Here is a 23,323-nt window from a genome sequence, read left to right on the forward strand (position 1 = left end):
GTGCCTTGGATCTTCTTTTTGAATATATAATTTATTTGTATACCCATATGATAGATTATTTTTTTGGTATGGATCTTTAAAAACCACTTTTTCAAAATGCCTGTTTCAAGATGATACCACACTCATGTATGCACACCATAATTTGACACAACTAAATGAATTTTTGGGAATCCTTTTAAACAAAGCTACCTGACATACCAAAGATTGATGAGAATATTTTTGTTGAATTTTTTACTATATATTTTTAAATTAGTTTTTAATTGACGATTAAGCTAATTTCTAAAGTTTCTCATGTACAAACACCATAATTTAATAAAAATAAATTTATTTATTTATTTTTAAACATTAAAAGATTGTGTGAGGATTGATGACATGCAAATTAATTTACAAAATATTAAAAATTTAAATTTTTTTAAAACTTTAAGTGAATGTCACTATTTAACATTTAAAAGATACTCTTGATTAATAAATAATGATGTAAGAATTTGGTATAGCTCTGATGCCATGTAGCAATTCGCTTAAGGCAATAATTCAATGCCAAGATCAAGAAGCTCAATAGATAGCACAAGAGAGACAAATAGTGATTAAATGACAATCTCAATAATGATCAAAATGATAATGGATATCAGATAATTGGATAAATACATTATAGAAGTGCCTTTTATATAAAGGCAACTGATATGACTAGGAGTCAACAAAGAGAAAAGCATAATAACTAAGCACATGTCCACCAAGAGTGGATTATCCTCCATTTTTTATGAATGTATGTGCAACAATGAGAGGATACAAATGCAAAGGTGTTTCTCATAAAGAGATGTAGTAGACAATATGTGCCCAATTGGATTGCAATTTACTGTGTTGTCTACATGACAACTCATATGAATCTACAAACTCCTAGGTGTCTATATGAAAACTAATATGCTAATGCATTAACCTAAGTAAAATTAAGTAAAGTTTAATTAGTAAATACTTAATTACACCAACACCCCCCCTTAAGTGCAACTTAGGGGAATGCACTTAAGCTCACAAAAGCTAGATAATAATGCAAGATGGGTCCTAGCAACTAGGCCATGTTAGGTACCCATGTACAAACTACAAGTGCAAATGATATGCAATGCAATCTCTCATAAAGTGGAGAAAGAGCGAAAACCACATGGGAAAAACCCCCCTCCAAAAAGAGAGAAGAAAAATAAAGTAAGATGCATGTATGGATGGAGTAATCAAGACCCCCCTGTTATGACATACATCATGCATATACAATAGAGAATCACTTCATAAGAAGGAAATACAGAGAAATGAAATACCCCCCTTAGTGAATGATCTCCTAATTATGAGTGCTTGAAGACAAAAGAGAATCCAATGCCTACAAACAACATTTCTCCCTTTAGGAATAAGATACACCAAATACAAATACAAGAAGGCTTCCCATTGTGGATAGGAAGATGGAAGGGGAATCCATATGAAGTATGTTGTCTTTGAAGTCTAAAAAAGTGTCATTGTGTCCTTGAATAATGAGGATGCCATGAACCAATCAAGATCAAGTCCAATAGAGGATGGTGACAGACAAGGAACCAATGGTAACTACTTCGTCTAGAAATGTGGATCAAACTCCAATGACCAAGATGCCTCCTCAACAAAAGTAGGAAGAGAAACAAAGAAGCCCCCCCTCAATGTAGAATTTGCACCCATGAAATATGTTCTTGGATCAATGTAGAAGCTGCACCATGAAAACTGAATGATATTTCCCCCTAGAGGAAGAAATGGTGGCATGGGTGTACAAAAGAATCCTCCCAAATCAATAGGAAGAACTCTCATAATGTAATCTATCTTAGGAAACTGCATAGGCATTTGCAACACATGAGTATGATCAACCATGCAATCTAACATCTCAAGTGAAGTTTGAGATTCATGTAAAATAATGTCCAAAGACTCAAATGTCTTCTGTAAAGTGAAAGGGACCTCCTGTAAATGTTGTAAGAAAGTATCCACAATCATGTCAAACTTGAAAGAAAGATCAAGTGGATAATCATGAGGGTTAGAGTGTTCCCTCACAACAACTAAAGAAGGATCATCCTTAATAAAGAGAAGATGTATATCATCAATATTGTCTCCCATATCCTCAATGTAGGACTCCACAAGAAAACCTACAATGTCTATCAAGAAGTCATCCCAAGGAACTGAGTCTAGAAGATAATGAATATCTTGCTGAACTGAATCATGTGAATACAAGCATCATCAAGAGCAATAGTTGATGTAGTGATCTCAACTAGAGAGGATGTAGCTACAACTAGAGGTAAGAGTTAATGACATTGCTTGATGATGGTGTGCACTGGGGCAATTAGTGTAGGAAGAGGTACAAGAGGATGAGGCCACTAGTACATTTGAGGCCATTTTTCAACCAATACTGGTCAAAATTTGAACCCAAATTTTGACCAAATTTTGACCAAACTCAACCAATGCATTGGTCAAAATTTTTTTGGTCAATAATTTTGACTAATAAGTTGGTTGAAAACTTTCAAACATGCTAGCCCAAGTTCTACCAAACATTAGTCAAAATTTCAACCAATGCCTGACATATTTTGACCAAGCATTGGTCAAAATTTTAACCAATGCTTGGTCAAAATCTGCCAGGCATTGGTCAAAATTTTGACCAATGCTTGGTTGAAATTTGACAAGAATTGGTCAAAATTTTGACCAATGCTTGGTAGAAAACTGCTCGGCGTTGGTCTAAATTTTGACCAATGCTTGGTTGAATTTTTTTTGAGGCTCACACTTGTTGAGGTCTACTTTAGCAATGGCCCTTCCTGTGAAATTGCTATCGAAAAACTTTCTAATGAGATAATGTGTTATGAGCTCTTCATCAGTGGGATGGAAAGTGAATCCAGGAGGTAGTTGTGCATCACCCATATCACGAATGTAACTAAAATTAAGAGCCTCTATTATTGAATTCTCTTCCCTATCACCCATATTCATTTCCTTTGCAATGGGAAATAGGGAAGAGAATTCAATAATAAAGGCTCTTAACTTTAGTTACAGTCATGATATGGGTGATGCACAACTTCCTCTTGGATTCACGTTCCATCCCACTGATGAAGAGCTCATAACACATTATCTCATTAGAAAGGTTTTAGACAACAATTTCACAGGAAGGGCCATTGCTGAAGTGGACCTCAACAAGTGTGAGCCTCAAGGAGGGTTCAATTCCCTCTTTTATTATTCACTATGCATATAATCCCACACACCCATTTGATCTCCAATGATGATATGTACTAAATATTGAGTGTCTATGTTGAGTGCTCCAAAATCATCCATTTCATGCCTTCATTTTTACACAATGTCTTTTTAGTTTCTTTCTACTTGCATGCCTATTTCACTTCATATGATCATTTGAAAATTGTTTCACTCTAAGCTCTTAACTGTTTCCTCTTGATTGATCATCTCATAACTATTGAATGAGAGCTTTGGGATAAGCTATAGGCATCCATCAAAGCATAAAGGATTTTGTCAGATGGTGTAGATGAAGTAGTAGCATTTTCCTTGGGAGACATGCTTGCAAAATGGAAGAATAGATAGGTCATGTGAACTATGACAAGATGCCTGAACGTAATGTGGTCATCAAAAGCCATGGTTGATGGATATGCACAAAATAGATATATTGAGAGAATATATTTGTTTAAGTTGCAACTGCCCTGGTAGACATGCATGGAAAATGTGAAATCATAGGTAAGGTGGTTGAACTATTTTATTGACTGCCACCATGAAATGTTGTCTAATGGCAAGCCAATATTGCAGGATATGCATATTATCCCTGTAAGAATCATTATACAAGGAATAACCTAAGGCCTGATCAAAGAGATACAAATATCAAAGTACATAAAGGAACTAACAATGGAACCATGAATAATTGTGATATATATCAAGTAGCATCATAAGCTCGAAACAATTAGACATGCTACAAGAACTTCTGGGTACCCAAGGCATAAATCACTTATAAGTAAACCATTGAATTCTTTCTTGAAAGTGTAAAAGCTAGGGCGGGTATGCAATTGGTTGATGTGAACCTTGATATGGTAAATGCCACGTCCTACACCAAATCATCTATTACACTTCACTCTTGCATTCTTGTCTCTTGATGATGGATCTTGTAGTGTGATTCAAAACATTGATTCTAAAAATTCCATACACAATTAAATTGAAAAACAAAAAAATTACTTCTCAAATAGATTAATGTTGATGTAGCTACAAGATTATGCTTACCATAAATTCATTGATGTTAAACCACACATTCATTTGATCCAAAACATTGATGCTAAACCACAAATTCATTTGATCCATAATGATTAAGCTAAAAATATTTACACAATTGAATTTTAAAATCAAATTACAATGTCATTCAAACTTACCATATCTGAAGGGATAAGCAACAACATCCACTACAATGTCATAGATGTTTGAGTAAACAATAGTTGATCGTAGCAGTGAGCTCTCCAAGTCAGAGAGAGTAGGTACCCAGTTTCTATTGAAGTAGGGTGAAGTATCATTTATTCTTACATTGCATGGCCTCCCTACCACAACAAGAAATGTTCTTTCTAAAGGTGAACATCCCAAGATGGAAAACCCTACTACTATGAACTTTCTAGCTCTAGCATTGTATAGATCCTAGCACGGTTATTTTTAACATTTCCTATATTGAAGAAATAACTAACACCCCAATCAACATTCCCTGCAGCCAAGTAGTAAAGCGCATTTCTTACAATACTCAAAGCATGCTCTGCCCCAACAACGGTTGTTATTCAAGATGTATATTCCCTAAAATACTGTACTTACTTCCACAATGCTATCACATTTTGCACAAGCCCCACAAAATATAAAAGCTCTCAGCCCAAATAACAAATTACCCAAATTACATGCACTGGTAATGTAACCATTTTAATGCTTAAATGGAAATGCTTTAAAAAGACTTATTTATGCCTACGCCGCTCTCTGCAGTAAAATTATCATAGCCAGAGCTAGCTGAAGTGAAGCTTACTCCCATAAGCAAATCATCCAAGGTGAGACTATCATTCATATATGTTGGAACTGCTTCTTTGATGCCTAGTGCAGATGCTGTAGAAAATACTTCACATGATCAATACTACAAGGGAAGCAAATATATCATTTCAAGTAGGAATACAAACTTGTTTGATGACATGAAAAAGGAAAATATTTCAGCCATTATAGCTAGTTTTTGAATTTAAATACAAGGATTAGATAATGCTACATGTCCTAAAAGAGTAGCTAGAACTATTTTTTTTTGTATGCCTTAAGGTTATGTTCTTAGGCTTCATTATGTTTTATATATGCTTGGGTTAACTATGAATCTCTATACGTTTAGCCACCTGCAAATAAAATTATAAAATGAACATGAGACTTAATCTGACTTCAACATATGGAAGTGTTAACATAAATAAAATCATGCAATTCAACATGGTTTCTCAATATTGTCTTCTTGTTTGTAAGATTCAAATAAACTTAAAGAAATGGAGGATCATGAAGATCTCAAGTAAAACTTGATTTACTATCCATATATTTCCAAGTCTGGCCAATAAAAATAGTAAACATTTATCAATTTTCTATTTAAATGGGAAGTTACACAAGGTTCCCTAGAATCTAATCATTCCATCTCTAAACTTTGAGACAAATAAGAACATTCTGATAATTAGACATCAAAAACTTATGGTGTAAATATAGAAAAGAAAATTAGTACCTTAAATGAGTACTAAGCCGATCGAGTTAAGGAGGGGCCTAATTCAAAATAAAGCTTACAATTTATCATTTCCTTAGCTACTTTCTACGCTTGAAGTGCTATTAAACATATACTCTAGATGACTCTTAAGGGCATAGATATTCCTCTAGAGTTTTGAGAATGCTAGTGAAACATTTTATGGAGAATTAAATGATAAAATTATCTATAACTATGGATCACTGGGTGAAAGAAATGGCAGTTGTTCAAACAAGCAAGATTGCCCTGTCTCATACCTTGTTTGTATTTACATTCAAAAATTGAGAATTGTCTTGCTCCACTTTCTCCACTAACCAGGATTGATCTGCTGCATTGTTCATTGATCACTACCCTATAATGACAATGTCAAAATGAGAAAAAAGAAAAGTAAACTTTTCTGTCATCAGTAATCAACCAACAAAACATAGTATCTGATGCCATTCCATGATTGAAAAGTTTACCGATATGAAGCATCAGTAATTAGAAAAACATGGGGGCTCAATTCTCCAAAGGGGGTATCTCTATACTGCTCCATCATGTGAGCATCATATAGATGTTGAAGCTTTGTAAATGGGTTGACAACAATTAAGACATTTCCTGTATATGTCTATCTCCATTGCAAAAGAAATCATTTAAATGGGTTGATAGCAATTTAGGCTTGTTATAATCAGCATTTAATCATTTGAATAACAACTCTTGTGAAAAAAGAGGGCTAATGACAATCTTAAATAATGGTTAATGACAATCTTGAATAATAGCTCTTGTGAACAAAGAGGGCAGCGATTAACATACATTGGAAATCTTAAATAACAATTAATGAAGGAAAGATGTGATTAAACACGTTAACCTGCCCATGCAAAGTATCCATCTCTACCCATACTTGTTACTATAAACACATTAACATGGTAAAATTCAAACCTTCCTCGACTAAAAACATGTGCCATCTATCTATAAAAATTTACAAAAGGAGACTAATTTGGGGTACCAAAATTTAGAAAGCTTTCAAGTTTGAAGGTTGTATCAAGTTTTTAGTTTAAGTGTGTTCTCTTGTGGCACTCAATAGGAAGGGTCGCTGAGTGGGGAACCTCTGAGACATGCAATCATTCTCCATTCCATGTTGCAAAGCCTTCCCTTGGTTTTGCTATGCTATTGCTATAAATGCTCCCATCCCATACGTCAACTCATCCCATACATGCTCCTTCATCAACAAGTGGACATCCATACAACAATTTAAATTTATTACTATCACATTTGGAAAATAAGATAGAAATTAAGCCTATGAATATTTTGATGTGTGGGCTCAATCACCAAATATTATTGTAACTAATACCAAAACTTTTACAATATTTAAACATATCTCTGTATAATTAATGTCCAGTGGGGCTCAATATTGAAAGAGCACATTATAAGTAGCAATTGTCCCATGAGTTATGTAATAATAACTGGCAGAGTAAAACAAGAAGCAATATATAATAAAAAACATCAATGATATATTAATGATTATGTATAAATCAAAAAAATTGTGTATAAATCAATCAACAAACTAATGTTAACATGGGTAGTTAAGCATCAATTAAGATGATGCACATAATCAAATAAACAACAAGCATGATTGTATCAATTGGAGGAATGCGATGGTACAACAAATAACATATCGTACACACAATCCTCATATCCCTGAAAGCATTGGATTACATCTATTATCATAACAAAAGAAAACAACTACAGGTATCTTCATATATAAGAGGAATTATGTATAGACATTACCTATTCTTAATAAAAAACGTTCATCAGCTTATTGTGATGCATTCCCATACAAGAAGAAGTTTATAACTTAATCATGCAATTAACACTATCAGCCACAAAGAGTGTGATTGCCATGTTATATCCCAAATGATGCATACTAATTAGTCTCCAAAGGGGTATGGTAACTAAAGAGGAGAAGATCTAACTTAATTGAAAGATTGTGACTATCCAAAAAGAGGTATCTCTAAGGGGATATAAAAAAGTGAGCTTGAAACATCATGGAGTGGACAAATAAGAGATTAGTGATTTAAAAGACGAATTTAGATTGCATACACAGACATGTGAGTGGTTATTCATCAGCAATATCATGTTGTGGAAAATATCTCCTACTTATCAACAAAAACTAGTTGGAAGGCGATGAAAGCTAAACTATAGGCATGTACATCAATGGGTTTCAACATGTTCATCCAAAGGTTTTTGTTGTTGTTCCTTGTTTTTTTGTTAATTTAATTTGATGAATGAGTTAGTTTTAGTACTTGAAGTCTTGGATTAATGGCTACTCGTCAAGACACAATCACAGAATTGCAAGAATCAATGGTTACATTGTTTTGCAACTTTAGCAAGTTTTGAAAAGTTGCTATTGAAAATACCCAACAAAGAAATTTCATCTTTTTACATAGAAAATACCATCCATAAAGGGTCAGGATTATAAAAAATTTATTGATGCTGATAATGGACTAACATAATAGTATTTTCTAGTCATTGTATGGGACATTAACAAGTTTAATCTTATATTAAAATGACACATTAAGAAGTTAATAAATAGTAAAATGACAATCCTATATTATAACAAGTGATATCAGACATTGGCTTTATAAGTCTATTTGTGGACAACCTATCTTCTAACAAATAGATTAATAGAGATGTTTCAAGTGTTTTGATTAATAGAGATGTTTCTAAGTGTTTTGTTAAAAGAAAAGACAACTTAACATGCATAGTATGGAGTGGGCACTAGGAAGACATCTCTTAGATCAGCAAGGCAGAACATTAACAACTCGTTAACTGCAGTTGCCCTAGCTATATTTACTATTCTTTCTGCTTCAAATTTCACTCTATTTCCTCTCAGTGCCTCCATGAAGCTAGCCATAGCTTACAAATAATAAGACAAATGCTTATAAGAAATAATTCTAATATTGTAAGGGATGCATGTGATGAGAAAAGCTCACGAGCCCAAAGAATCATAAAAGTGCAGTATAATTTATAGACTTATTGTGCCAAAAGTATTCAATAAGAGAAACCAATGAACAATATTGTGTTGTCTCTGCACATAATATTAAGTTCTGGTTATAAGGGGAAAAAATGGAATTTTGGAAAGAATGAAGCTTTTGGCTTTCTTCCACCTTGCATTCTGGCTTAAAAAGAAGAAAATTTAAAGAATGTTAATGGCATAGAAAATGTAGCAATTGAACCAGAAAACTTGGATAATTTAAAATTGAGGATCTTATGTAATCATCTTCCTTATTACATTGATTTTCTAAAGCATTTATGGTAACAATTTCTAATAGTTGGACTATATATGCTCATAAATAGGAAGATACATAAGTGTGCATTGTTGGTCTTCAACTTTATGTTCATCACATGGATAATATTTAATTTTATCTTCAAGGAAATTATCTAATTTTCCTAAGGCATGTTAGCAATAATTCAATATTTTTTACATTCTAAATTGTAGGTTGTGCAAACTAATTCTTATTTTGAGAATATTTAACCTCAACAATTGATTGTTCAGTCTAGGTGCAAAGTTGTTAGGCTCATCATTCTTTGCACTAACAAAATCTATGTTTATCAGGGATGGGTTTGGATACTGGTGAGCTTAAATGTTCTCTTTTTGGTCCTTAAATGCGTGCTAGTCAATTTAGTAAGAAGTTTGAAATCTTAAATTTGGCTCATAACTTCAATATAAGCTTTTCCCACTAGGGTATAATTTAGTGGCTAATATTCGTAAATTGGCTAATTTTAGAATTTTTGGCTAGTAATTTGGCTAATAATTTAAGATTTGATACAACCTAAATTGCCATAGTTATATAAAATTTAGTTATGGAATACTTAAAATCACTCAATAATTTATTTTATTAAAAAATTTAAACTCAAATATTCTCCACAATATTCGTTACATGAATAGATTTGAGTTACCTAAATATAATATGTTATTGGAGAAATTAAATTGAACTAACCAATAATTATCATAATTATTAGTTACTTTAGGGAAATATCACCAATATTTATTTTTCACTATTGATTTAAAGTATTTGTAATGATTCTCATAATATTCCACGAGGTAAAAAAATCTTCAATTTTGATTTGTAATACTCCATGGTGATTAATGAACTTCCTATTATTATTGAGATTCATCAATATTTTATACAAAAAAAATTATGATTCAAAAATAATCGCCAATATTAATCATATTTAGAATAAAAAATTGAGAGATCCGCCAATAAAAATAATTTTGTTTTTTCAAAATAATGAAAGATTCGCCAATATTTTATTTCTTTATTTGGAGGTGGCTTTCTTAAAGTTTACCCTATTTCCCACGTTCTAATCACTTATGATCAGGTATCCTTATGGATATGATTGCTAGTATTTGTAAATTCCTGTTGTGTAGTGCCTGCCCCTAGTTTACATTTTTGAGCTACATTTCTGATATCATTGCCAAACTCTTTTAGGCCAATTTATGTTTGATGATTAGTATTATTATTTTAGAGATTATCAGATGATGTTTACACTCAGTTTATTAAATGATGAGATTACTTGGTACTCTATATTTCATGCATGTATGATGATTATTCAATGGTCTCAGTTATCAATGATGATTAGTTAGATGGTTTATTATTTCATGTGCTTCTTATGGATACTTACCCCATACTGCATGTGTATGGTGTGCGTGTTGTTTTATTTATGTATGGTGTTTCTGATATGGTTAAGGGAGGGAGTCGTAGTCACCTGCTAGTCAGGATCTACACGATGCACCACTTCCTGCCATTGTCTGTTTAGCTTAGAATATTGTGTTTGTACATGCGTGGATTTTATGCAGGTTGCAGGTACCAGGTATCGACTTCCCTGAATTGTCAGGATGAGCATACCCTATCGCACTGTCTCAATGGTAAGAGAGGGGAGATAAGCTCTTAAGTCCAAATCCTAAACCCTTTAGCCAATTGTCCTAATTAATAATTAGGACAAGTATCTAAGTTAAGTACCCTCTGAACGCATCAAATGATGTAATTTTGTGATTATAACCCTTTTGTTTGATTTGGTATGTTTTTTTCTATGATGGGTTTCCGTATGTTGCTTTATGAGTCCTTGGTGTATTTTTCTATTAATTAAGTCTAATTAAAAAGACTAATTAATGATTTAATTTAATAAAGAATTATTACGATATCTTTATATTTAATTAATTAATTAATTAAATAAAAGAATTAAAGTTGGAGATTAAAGTTCAAGATATATTTAGAACAGGATAATATTTATTTAATTTAATAATAATATATTTGGAGTTCATTTTTAAATAAATGCTAAATATTATTGTTATTTAAATTAATTAAATATGTTATCAATTGAGTTCTAAAATAAATTAAAAGTTGAAAGATATTAATTTATTAAGAATTCTAGATTGCATGATCTAAACATAAGTTAAATTTAAGAATTAAATTAAAAGATTAAATTATAAAAATTAATAATGTTATTTTAATTTCTTAAAAGTGCACATAAGATTTAAAGTAATAAATTAATTAAGAATTGAAGTCCAGTGAAATTTTAAATAAAGTTATTTAATAATTCAACTTAATGTGCATGAAAGTTGAATGCAAAAGAATAAGAAAAGATAATAAAAGTTAAATTGGAGTTAACTGAGTTGTGCAAAGAGTCTTCTCGGGTAAATGCACAATTAGTGCCCCGGATTGAGGAGAAATTGCTTATCACAACTTTGGGGGTTCATTTTTTGAGAGAGAGGAATCTGGATGGGAATTTTTGGGGAGACAATTTTTGGAAGCGAATTTCAGAAAGCTGATACCAAGAAAGTGTTCCAGAGGAAGGTGATTGAGAGGAGCGAATTCTTATATAGTTCTTGGAGATTGTATGTTAGCATCAGGATCAGGTAGGGTCTTGTGTGTTGATCGTTGATTATTTATGCAATCTCTCTATTCCTTGTCTACTTCGCGCCTGTGGATTGTATATCTAAATTTTCTGTGATGAATGTTAAAACATTACAATATTGGAATTTATCAGATGCTTGCCAATAAACTTCTATATACATAAGATTTAAATGGGAAGGGTTGAATCTAATACCGAAATTCTAAATTAGTAGATCGATTGGTTGACTATATATTTTCTATATCAATTTAAAAAGGGGACCAATTTTTCAATGCTTATATATTCTTAATTAATTTTTTTATTAATAAGAGTTTTATTAATAACAAAATGGTATTCTTTTGTTTTAAAAAAAAAATATATATATATATATATATATCAGATATTATATATATATAAAATAAAAAAAAGAAAGAAAAAAAATAATATATAAAAAAAAACATATATATTTATAGTGGGGGGGGAGGGAATCACCCCGTACCCGCCCCCCACTGTCGCAGGCCGACAGTACCTGCGTCGCAGGTACTACGACGACAGGTACAGAGTACCTGCCACCGCAGGCCCTGCGACCGCAAGCCTGCGGCCAAGCCGACGGGCTATAAACGTGTTTGAATGAGAAAAAAAAATGTTTAGCAAACTTAGTGAAACTTTAGGTTAATTCTTTTGGATCCCTTGGCGGGGCATTACATGTTGCATGTAAATGATCTTTTCAGAGACAATTATAAGAAAACCACCATATCAACTCATAATTATCTCCATAGCCACAACAATTTTTCACACTTAATGCTAACTTCATGTATATATTTTTTAAATAGTTTTATTTTGAAGGAAGGGAAGGCATGCCAAGAGTTGATTAAAAATATTGTGGCTAAAGCATTGATGCATGTTTTCTTTGCTCAACACTCTTCTTCTAAGGTGGGTTGTGATTTGAGGAGTTGATTGACATTAAATTTTAAATATAATATATTCTTTTTGAAATGAGTGAAATTGGTGTTAGCAGATTCTAGGAATTACAAATCAAGGACTGATCCCTCGCCCTATTCGAAAGGCAGCTGTAATTGGAGGTGCTCTTATGGGGTTAGGAATAGCAACTACTTTGGCTTTGAGTAATATTCTTGTTCTTGTCAAGGAGATTGATGCAAAGCAATTAGGTGATGCCATCTAGAGAATACATGGTTAGTATGATTTAGTCTAAATTACACATTATTTTTCAGTAATAGTGACAATTTTTAAACTCATACAACTTTTATTATGACATTAGACTAACTCTTTTTCCATATGCTCTCAACTTACATAGGTCAACTTTTTGGGGGTATGCAATAGGCTCCTCTTCTTCTTGGCATATCCTCCCTTGTCCATGAGTATTGATGATCATTTTCTTGTTGGACACTATCTTTGCCTTTCCTTGTCCAAGTTTTCTTCTTCACCATTGTCTAAGGGTCTCAAAGTGATCAATTTCATACCTAAGACCTCTAATGCCTTTTCTTCCTTGCCCAAAGTTTCCACTTAACCTTGGTTAATGCAATGGAAAACTCCTTTTTTTGGCATTTCCTTTCTCATCCATGAGTCTTGATAATCACTTTCAGCTCAGAGACTATCTTTTTCTTTGCATTTTATCTAATTTTTAACCTTGACCTTGCTTTATATAATGAAAAACTCCTTTCAATGGTCCTATATAGATGTTGATTATAATAGATAGAATCAACATTTGTGACCATGGCCGACAAGGTCTCTATGTGTATGTGTGTATATAGTACCTAGAAACTAAACATTCAAACATTCATATATGTTTATTCGTAAGGCAAAACTCTGACCACATGAATTTTTGAATTCTTAGTTTCTAAGTACCTTATGACCTTTGTCTTTTTGGCATTTTAGAGAAAACGTCTTGAAGAAAAAAAGAAATAAAATAAATTAATGTCCACAAATGACCAAAAATGTATCAATAGGACTAGAACACAAAATACGTACAATTGCAAAGGACTAGGGAAAAAAAAGGATGCCCTCTAGTATATCTAACTAACTTGTAAGAGAGTTAGTTTAGATTCATTATCACTTTCACTTTTATTATTCAAGTATACTAGATAAGGCATATCATAAGCCTACACGTGCAATGTTCCACATCACCCACATAGGGGAAAAGACCATATTAGAGTAAATATAATTACAATTTTTCCAAATAACACATGCACAAAGGACTTTTTTTAATCAAAACTAAGCATCTCATATTATACCAACTAGAGCAAAACAAGTTATAGGATGGAAATCACATTTGAGATTCCATTAGTATACCAAGAAAAACAAGAAAAGACAATCTTATAGAAATTAAGCATCTCATATCATACCAACAAGAACAAAACAAGTTACATCAGGGAAATCACATTTGAGACTCCATCTACCCATAAAAGCAACAAAACTAGTATCTTCACTCATGAGCCACTTCTGAAGAGTCAATTTCATTTGGGGCCAGCTAGTAATCAATTAAGTGGAAGTTAATAAAATTTAAACTAGACAATGGTTTACCTACTTAGCAACCTTTTTGGTAGATGAACCTAAATGGGGCCTAGAAACATTGTTTCTAACTCAGTCCGTCTATTGTTAGAGCATTAATATGCCTTTTAATTGTGGTGGCCTAGAAATAAACATACATGAAAGATGTGATCCTTTCACATGGGACCCCCAGACTACTAATTTTGGATAACAATTATTATTGTCACTAGTCAATGTGAAGTAATAGCATATCTATAACCACCTTTGAGTTCTTAACCTAGTGCGAAAGCATGCTAAAGTAAAGAAGCTTCTGCAATCAGGAGCCACGTAATTTTCTACCAACTTCATCACATTGTAGAGGTAAACATTCCACCAGTACTCAAGAAAGCCCTAAGGGGAACATGTTGTGAAGATTGTTTCTGATGATATGTTTGTTAAGAGAACAAACAAAACCATCAAGGTAACTATGGACAGACTATTTAATAACTTGCAGAGTAATTGACTCCATTATGTGTTTTCAAGTGTTTTTATTTGTTGCTAGTATTCATTGATTTAATGGAAAATACATTTATCTCAACTCTCAGCCACTAAAACCTATGCTCAATGTTATAGGCTTGGGGAATGGACAAAAAAGAAAATGGCTTATTCTTATATCTACAAACCTAGATTTTTCCACCCTAATTCTACCACCTTTTATCATTAATCCTACACTTAATTTCATCCTCAGTAATTCACTCTAACATCACCATGTTGATTAATTAACTAAATGTACCATTTATCCCATCACATTCCATTAGCTAATTAAAAACTACTATTAGTTAGCTAATTCTTAATTAGGGACACATTTCTACTGTGTTCCCTATCCCAATAGATAGGCCAGCTTTGATAAGATCAGATAGTACACAATTGGAATCTCTAATATATTCCTAGGCCCAACAGAGCCAAGCTCCAGTACTATTCAATCTTTTTGAGAGAGAGACAAGGACTGGTTATGCTTCATTGTTTGAGATGGACCTACCTCTTGAAATGAGGTTTATGAATTTAATGATTGATTTATGGTTTCCTTGTTCAAGATAAACACAACTCTAGCATTGATATTCTTGTTAGATCTGAATATTACCAATCTATCTGAATTTGAGTTGTCATATTTTATTATGGAGTTAGATTGTTTAGCTAGAGTGATCCCAAATTATTGATTTCTTAGAATGACTAACATTCCAAGAGATGCCTATCCTAATTATATTTTCATGATATTCTTTTTCCAGCCAAAGATAGCAACATCTTTGAAAAGAAAACCAAGATTCTTGCTTCCATGTTATGCTTATTTGAAGGCACCCCACATGGCATTCTTTGACACCTAGTCTATCCTACAACTCCAAATTTTATAGGCAAGGCAAAAGTGATCTACATGCATTAGAATTTTCACTGCCTTGATAGGAGGCAACCAGGAACCATTATCTTTTCTTCCAAGTTACACCTTGTCAGCAAAGAATGCTATACATGAAGCTAACACAAAGATTTTAGTAAGAAAAAATAGCTAAACCATCATTCACTAGTAAAACATAAAAAGAAATGTTGTACTCACAATGTACCATCTTAGTTATATTTGGATTAGGCCAAATCATAAAAGTAAAAAAGAAAACCATTTCCTAACAGTGCAAACAAAATTTTCTAATTGATTTTTAGCAAATGGATAAGAGGAAAACCTACCACCGATGCCCATATAATACCAGTAAGAGAAAATACAAATGGCATGCCATATCGATTCGGGACATCATTGGATGGATGCAAAAATGGACATAAGAAGGAGGTATGAATTGCAATGAATGAAAAAATAAATACAATGCATAATAAATAACAATGATCATTGGAAAGATCAATGCAAGAAAAACACAAAACACATTAGTTGTTCTCGCAATGTCATTCCTGCCATATCAATTCGGGACATCATTGGAAGGATGCAAAAAATGGACATAAGAAGGAGGTATGAATTGCAATGAATGAAAAAAAAAAAAATTACAATGCATAATAAATAACAATGATCACTGGAAAGATCAATGCAAGAAAAACAAAAAACACATTAGTTGTTCTCGCAATGTCATTCCACAATAGTTTACAAAATGTTTCTTCAGGCATCTAAGGTTGATGATATCTTGGGTCCATAAACACACCTTTAGAGCAGAAGGTCCAAAAAAGTAAAATTATTTAAATCTAATGCATAAGAAAAGGACTAGCAATGTTTGTCTTGACTCCTTTCCAACAAAGAAACCTGATGGAGATGAAATCTCAAAGCACGGTTTCTTCCTTGGCTAGGGTCATGAAAAAAAAATCTATGGACAAATAATTTGAACAATATTTGTAAGTTAAAAGAAGAAAAGGAAAATACAAAACCATATGTTCAATAAGACATGGACCACACTTTTCAATGACCAAGCTCAATATGAAAAGAAAATAATTTTTCACTCAACTGTTAACAAAAAACAAAATGGTGAGCATTGTAATCCTTCAAAACTTTTCTTTTTAACTTGGTAATATCCCATAACATTGGCCTCAGTTATTTAGCATATTCATACATGAGTCATGGCTAAAGATTTAAGGAACTGGCCAATGAAAAAAATATAATATTTGCAAGGGTATCAAAAACAAAACTCATGCATCTAAAGCTCACACTTAAATGTTAGAACTGATCCTTTGCATTCTATCAATGTAGTTCTGGGTATCAGTTCTGGGTTTTAGCTGACTATCTAAGAAGGGAACTTTGACCTATATTTACTTTATTGACATGGGAATGCAAACTCTCAAAACCAATTCACTTAAAAACCACATATCAGTAGATGTCCATGCCTTAAGTTTTAACCAGTGACAAATTGTTGAAAATATACAATGCCTCCTATTCTCCAAAATGTTTTAGATCTCTATAATAAGAAGGTAAAATTGATCACTTGAGTACATGGCCCATTCAATAAATCATAATATTACACCCTCTAGTATAATGTATACACTCTTTTAGATAACTTTCTTTACTCTCGTAGATTTAGACACCATGAATCATTAAAATGTAATATTGAAAGATAGGGCCTTGTCTACCTGTGAAGCAATAGTCTTGGCATTTTCCATGGCTGATGGTACTCTTCCATCTAAAAAATGTTCCTCATTGGGTAGCCTGAAAAGCTAGAGTCAATTCTTTAAGGCCAAACTAGATAAAAACAAGATTGCGATTTTATTATGTCCTTTCTATTTCTATCATATAACCAATAGATTAATGAAGATCAAGTAAAATTAACCTTCCAATCTTTAAATTTGCTTCATCCACATCTTCCTGGACCTTTTTGAATCTCCTTTCTCTTTCAATTTTTTCTGCCTACAATAATTAACTACACAGTCAATACAACTTAGAGAGCAGAATAAGAATAGTTGCAAGGGTATTAACATTCAGATGCTAACAAACCTAGTAACACTTCAACTATTTCTAAGCTAATAGATAAATAAGAGAAACAATATTACAAAAAACTCAAGCATTTGTCAAATAAGAGATACAATGGTTAAAATAATTAATATTATCACTATGCAGAATGCTTTTTATAGACAGAGTTGTGATCTGACAAATATGAATATCATTCAAAATAATAGATAAGTAATTCAAATTAACACTATACAATAATTTAGGAAATAAAAAAATCACCATGCAGGAACTACTCAGTCCAGAATGCTATCATGAATGAGAGTTTGTGAACATCTAAATCTTAGTACCATGTAAATAAAGATTCATCAAATTAAAAAATTATTTTGCATCTGATTAACAATGCTTAAGGAAAAGATGTGAAAAAATTAAAAATTAAAACTTGGGTGGTCCTAACGTATCATTCTTGAATATCAAATATCTATTTTTACAGATTGTGAATATGATCATGTAGCCTTCGAATAATAGCTCTCCTCCTAACTAACTCCTCCTCAAGCTCAACTTTATCTCTGGTCACCTAAAAAAACCAATTTAAAGCAACAAATCCTAGAGAATTCACTACGGCCACCATGGCCTAAAAATAGAATAGAAAATCTCATCCTAGAACACTACTAGGAATGACTATTAGGAACACTACCAATTTCTTTCCATTGATTCGCATTCAACCTGTCCACTCCCGTAGTAACCCACAATTCTCGATTTGTGTATTCAACCAACATGTAGCTCTTGCGTGTGGTAAAATTGCACAATGAAATAGGAAATTAACTTTTTTATTTTGACATTGTGAAGCCCATGTTGGTTGAAATTTTGACCAACACGGGCATGGATTTAAAAAAAAGACATTTTTCCTTGCCTGTTCTGACCAATTTGACCCCATTTTAATAGATGGTCAAAAATTTTGGTCCAAAAATGGAGTTGAATGTACTAGTGGACTATATGTGATTCCTCGTATTATCGCTCAGCTTTTCTCTAGGCCTATCCTAAGGCATCCCTCCACCAACCCCCTAAAATGATCTAATATCAAAATAATTAGATTTCAAACCCAATTCAAATTCAACCCATAGCTTCCTAAGGAAGAAGTACATGGGCACCTCTTGATTTGTGTGTGGTGGATGGTCAAATACCATCAACCACTGCTCCCACAAGTATGCTAATATTTGTGGATGCGTGCACCATCTAATAGAAATGCGAGGCTTCTTCTCGCTAATCTCAAGACCCATTTTAGGGTTTATAAAATATCTTGTAAAATGTCATTTAATTATTTTAGGGTTATGGACCTCTCTATAGGATAGACCATCGGAATAAAAGGCATGCATGTTTTGCCTCCATAATCTAAAGCTATTGATATCACAATCTAAATGCTTGATAGAGTGAAAAATGCCTTGCATACTGTCTACAAGGAAAGGTAGGTGGGGGGGGGGGGGGGGGGGGGAGAGGGCACGGTGAGGGGGGGGCACTTAATGGTCTCAATATCATGCATGAGGTCACGAAGGTTATGCCTCATGCTCTCCATTAGACCCTTTGTGGTAGTGCTAGAGGTGGGGGTAGAGGTGGAGGTAGAGATGGAGGGGGTAGAGGTGGGGGTGCGGGAGAGGGAGGGGATGGGGGTGGGTCCATCAAATATAATCTACATGTATGTTTAAGCAACATAAAAAATCACAAAATTACTATTTAATAAAATAAATCTAAAATATCAATTATATGAATGCACATATCTTTAAAACCATATCAATTAAATAAATAAAGTTAAACACTTAAGTAAACTTTAATGTTAAGGCTAATTGAACATTATACCAAATTTAAGCCTAATCATAAAATAATACTCCAAAAATCTATATTAATAAATCAACTTAAATGTGAATTCTAAAACTATCTTATATAAATATGTTTCTGAGTACACCTTAGCAGATTTGTACAATTAAGGTTCAATATTAAAAAAATTGGGATTGAACATATAAACAAGATTGTGATTTGGGTTAGGATTTAGGGTTATCCATTTACAATTAGCGTATAGTAATTGCCATTATGATTGAGGCACAAAATATAAGATTTAGGATTAGCATTATGATTGTTTTAGAAAATGGTTAAGACCAATCACATAGATAATAATAAAATGTAAAGATATTTGCATTTTCCATATATACCAAAAGGTAATGGGAGTTGAAATGTCCTAGAAAAAGGGTGGCAAAAAGAGTCATAAGGAACAACATGGACTAAGAAAGCATGACATACCATCTTATAAATCTAGATGGTGATCGATATCATTACTCAAAAGTGGAGTTAATATGGTGATACACTAAATGGAAGAGGGAAGTATTATGACATTTTATTTCTGTTAGTGGCCATATCCAAAAGTGGAAGGGTAGTATGCATTGGTAATGTAAAGATGGAAATCACAATTTCATTTTGTTTATTGTTATGGAAAATATGGCTTTATAAATAAAAAAAAGATTTCCTCTCCATTCTAGTAGTGACACTCTACACTTAAGGTGCCATCATATGGATATGTTTATTAGGATTACTCATATAAAACAAAAAAAAATGCTTTTCTTAGGGGTGATTTTGGAGAATAGTATTAAAAAGGTTGATTTTTGGACATGACCTAGTAATACATACAATGCTTGTGAACACTATCATTGCCTCATTTTTTGTAGTCCTATTGGATCTTAGTAAACTAAAGGAAATGGCATGTGCTCTATGAATTAAACTATTCAAAAGGGTTTCTCAAGAGGTTTATATGTTAAAGAACTATCAAGTGATATGTAGAAAGAAAAAGGAGGTGAATGTTTTTCCCCTTCTCTACTAGGTGATGTTTTAAGAATTGAATAGAGGTGTCCATGGTAGTAAGATTTAGTGTCCATGCAAAACTTAATATGGAAAAAAAACATGCACATCAAAAACTCAACATGTAAAGCACATGCACAACCTACACTTTTCATAGAGCCTTTCTACATTTTACCACATCATTGAATTAATTCTTAATATCAACTAAAGAGGTCCAGAAAATACCATTAATCAAATGCACATAAATAATTGCATAAGAAGATAAATAAATAATCATAACAAGAATGATCAAAGATTGAGATAGTTATTTCGAAGAATCTCTCACTCATTGAATATCTTTTAAGAGTCAACTAAAATAGTTCAAGATATCAATTATTAGGGTCCATGAGGCCTATCAACTTTAAATGTCACCTAAACTTGTATATGCTCAAAGGTTTTTTCAAGGTAGTTACAATATTCACCTAAGTGTCAACTTTCTCCAATTTTACATTTCTATCTCTACCATGTCATGTGTGAGAAAAATGGTATTGGATGTCCATGTGTTTTACTTTCTTATGGAAGATTGAATTCTTTGTCAAATTTTATGACACTCTAGCTATTACAATAGATAGTTATATTTCCCAAAAAATAAAACTCTTGACCGAATAATGCTTCAAGAAAAAAATCCAAATTTAACTTAGATATAGACATGAAATTATTTACACCAATGTTTAAGTATAAAAACCATTCTAAATATAGTTTTAGTCAATTATGTATTAAATAGTAAAAAAACATGTCCAATGTTCAAACAAACCTCATGCTAAAAGAATCAAACACACATCTAGAGATAAAATCCATATCGATTGAAATGTATTATCTACATAAATTACATGATGAAATGTTAATTCCTACATATTATGTGGAGAGATTAACATAATATAAATCATAAAATATCATTATCAAGAGAAATATTAACAAATTAATATAATTCAATTATAAGTGTACAAAATAAGTTTTTCTTGAAGTACTATTTTATAGTTTATCATTTAAGATTTTAATATTTCTTCAACCTGATTTAAAATCGTTAAATAATGTTTTCAAACCTAGGATTAAGATTACTTTCCATTATGGACCTAACTATTGTTATGGTTACCTAGCTAGGGATCAAGTGTTATGTTTAAGATTTGAAGTTACAATTAGAATTAGGGTTTAACATTTAGGATTAAGTTTATTAATGATTAGGGTTAGGCTTCTGAATTTTAATTATATAATTTGGTTAAAATTTTAATCAATGTTAGGGTTAGGCTTAGAATTATGGTGAAAGTGAGATTTTACATCAAGGTTAATACTATGTTTACAGTTAGTGTGTAGTTTATTAAAAATATATGGTCATCAAATTAGTGAAAATTTTGTTGTAAAATTTATCTAACTAAATAATGAAATGATAAATCATGGATATGATGATCCAAATAATTTAGAGTAGGGGATTAAAAATTATATTTGATTTCAACCCTAAAACATTAAGTTTATTTAAAATCACAAATAAAACTTAAGAGCTCATCTACATTTAAATGTCATAATTAGGGCTAAGGTTGTGTTAATAATAAATGGTTATGTATGTTGTTTAGGATTAGAGATTTAGTTAATATTAGGATTAAAGAGTTCAGCTTACAATTAGAGTTATCTAAATTTAGGGTTTAGAGTTAAAATTATGGTTTTAAGGTAAGGGAGCACATTAAGCACTTAGTTTTGTGTTTAGGGTTTAGATTAAATTATTGTATAGTTATGATTAGGTTGAGGTTAGACTTAGAAATATGGTTAGTTTTACTTTCTTTGTTACATGGTTTACAAATTAATTTATAATTAATTACTATTTAGTTGAAATAAATATAAAATATCGATGTAATTACATGTTTAAAAAATCTAATTTACATCTATCTAATCATTCACCATTGTAATTTTTATTAAATACATTGAAACATCTAAAGATAAAACTATTAACAATGGAAAATTACAATTTTACATATTAAAAGTGAAAAATTAATAATAAATTGGCAGAAATATAGTGTAAAACTGAAAATAATAAAATTATATAGTAGAAAACAAAGTAAAATACCTGGTATGTCGAAAAAGAGTAATATGGGATTAGTAGAAAATTGAAAATGGGCTCCTATTTCTATGCTAAAATTAGGCTCCCATTTTGCACTCAATAAAAATGGCCAAAAATACTCCCAAAAAGTGGGTTTTGCAATTTTTCAGAATTGGGTACCTGATTTCTAAAATCAGGTACCTAATTTTTAAAATGTGTTTTGGGCACTTGATCCATATTCAAAGAATTGGGTACCCAATTCTTTGAATATGGATCAGGTGCCCGAACCCATTTCTAGAAAGGTCTTGTTCCGTGGAATTGACTTCCATAGAATTGCGACCCAAGTTTGTACTCTTAGCCTAATACAATTTAAATTTTAGAAGTTAAATAATTTCTATTGGAAAAATTAATTCACTTACCTCAATGGAAACATTAGTTCCCTACGTATATATAGACAAGGACTAATAATTTTATATTGTCAAATGACAAAATACAAGTTACAAGTAATACTACCCTATAATTTTATCTCATTCATATTTTTTTATGTGAAACTATTGCATACTATTTAGATTATTTTAGATGTATTTTGAAACTCTTATTACAACTAAAAAATAATTATAAATTGTCAAATTACGAATTGCAACTAATCTCATTTCAATGTGATGTAAAAAACTAAATAAATTGAGCATTAAGAGTTGAGATGTATAACACATATAATCCCAAGTTTTATAGTATGGTGTTGAATCAAAATTCATTTAAACAAATTTTACATTGAAATGAAATTTTAAATCAAGCTTACTCTTGTCCATAAAATTGGTATCTATCAATAAACTAATCTTAGATCAACATTTCAATTATAAGATCTATT

At 31.8% G+C, this 23,323-nt stretch overlaps 1 pseudogene; it reads right to left on the reverse strand.

Moving 5' to 3' along the window:
• Window positions 1-4,389: 4,389 nt before the first annotated feature.
• The window catches only part of LOC149530497 (GDSL esterase/lipase At3g43550-like), a 42,718-nt pseudogene continuing 23,784 nt past the window's right edge, over window positions 4,390-23,323 (reverse strand).

This window comes from Cupressus sempervirens, chromosome 11 (genome assembly GCF_028749045.1).
Source record: "Cupressus sempervirens isolate cs-2001-9-10 chromosome 11, ASM2874904v1, whole genome shotgun sequence".
Classification (NCBI taxonomy): domain Eukaryota; kingdom Viridiplantae; phylum Streptophyta; class Pinopsida; order Cupressales; family Cupressaceae; genus Cupressus; species Cupressus sempervirens.